Consider the following 1,741-nt stretch of genomic DNA (forward strand, 5'->3'; position numbering starts at 1 on the left):
GGTATGGGTTAATGTTGGACTTGTGGGCTTGGGCAGCATTGGGTTGGGATGTTTTCGTGATGCACATTTTCTTTGCATAAAACTCTCTCTTATACGTGAGTTGCTGTGGATTTGTTTCTCCAAAGTACCCAGACTAATACAGCACCCGAGAAAATGATTTTAAAAACAACAACAAAGATCACAGTCTAGAAAACACTACAGAGCAGTTCTACATGGTTTAGCCAAGAATTAAAAACTGACTAATTGTCACCCTACCGAAAGCATAGTCAACATATAGGATACATGATTGCCTGGATCTCTGTTCAAATTGGTGCAGATTGACTAGTCTTCTTGAATATTCTGGAGAGCAGCATTGCAGATATTCAACCATTTCAAGGCTTGTAGAAGACATTGATTAAGAGCATCTTTGCTATAATAAGTCTGCTTTCTTCTATTCCTTATTTCACAAACTCCTATTTTCTAAACTGAATTGATGGAGGTTACAAACTATATTCAGAGTTTCCTTGTACTAGTTTATTAAGCCTAAAACCCTGAAAAATAATTGACTACAATACTACTTATCTAAAAGATGTCTTTTATGTTTTGTAATCTTTGAATGAAAGCAAGGACAGTGACATGGTCCAATAATCTGTCTGATCTTCAAACTGCCATTTTCACATTTAAAACAATATATTAAAAAAAAAAAAAGGAAATGGGTAGTGGGGGAGCAGGGCACTAATCCACCCTAGGGGAGGGTATTGTTTATATCTCCACAGGGAAAGAGGGACCAGACATCAACCCAGTGCTCCAACATGTGAATGCAACATGCCAGCATGAAATAGGGATCCAGTGAAGAGGTCTGAGGTGCCGGCCCCAATCCTAACTATGTGGAGAGCTGCCCCTCTTCCCAGAAGAATTTACTTCAGAGGACAACACCGAAGCTACAGCTCAGGGATAGGGACATGTCAGATCAGAGCACACAGAAGCAAATGAAGGGGGAGGAAGAGAGAGTGGAGCACATCCTGGCCCACCAAGCCCTGAGGATGATATCCCTGTTCAGAGCAGCCAATGTACAGAGAGGACCATATGGCTGGTCCCACTATGAGACACAACATCTCTCACTGACCCCATAGCCCTACAGGGGACAACACTGGAGACATAGTGTGGGAATTGCACCCAATCTGATCCCACCACACCGAGGCAAAACACTAAGGGCATGAAACAGAAAAGCAAGAGGAACAGAACAACAAAGTCCCCAAGAAATACCAAAAATAGACTTTGGGGCCAGGGCTTGGTGCCCCATGAGACTCAACCGGAAAACACTCCTACAGGTGAACAAACATTCCTTGAACTAACTACAGGCCTTCCTTTTCTGTTGTTTTGTTCTGTTTTGTTTTTTTTTTTGTCTTTGGATTTTTGTTGTTGTTGTTGTTTTTCTTTTGTTGCTTTGTTTTGCTCTGTCTTGTTTTTGTGCATATTACTATCTCTGCAGGTCTATCTAGATAAGATAGGTTGGATGAACAATCTGGAGGAGAAAACAATGGGACCGATGGTTCCGGGGGGATATGGGAGAAGGGGAGGTGTGGGGAAAGGAAGTGGTGATAATAAATCCAGGGAAAAGGAAACAAGTGATCCAAATCGGTAGTGAGGAGGGTATAGGAGGCCTGGTAGGACATGATCAAGGGCAATGAAACTGAGAGGAATTACTGAAACCCAAATGAAGGGTGAACATGATAGTGGGACAAGAGGAAAGTAAAAGGAA

Source organism: Echinops telfairi, unplaced genomic scaffold (assembly GCF_000313985.2).
Source record: "Echinops telfairi isolate 266 unplaced genomic scaffold, ASM31398v2 ScPeMD7_21;HRSCAF=78, whole genome shotgun sequence".
NCBI classification, from domain to species: Eukaryota; Metazoa; Chordata; class Mammalia; order Afrosoricida; family Tenrecidae; genus Echinops; species Echinops telfairi.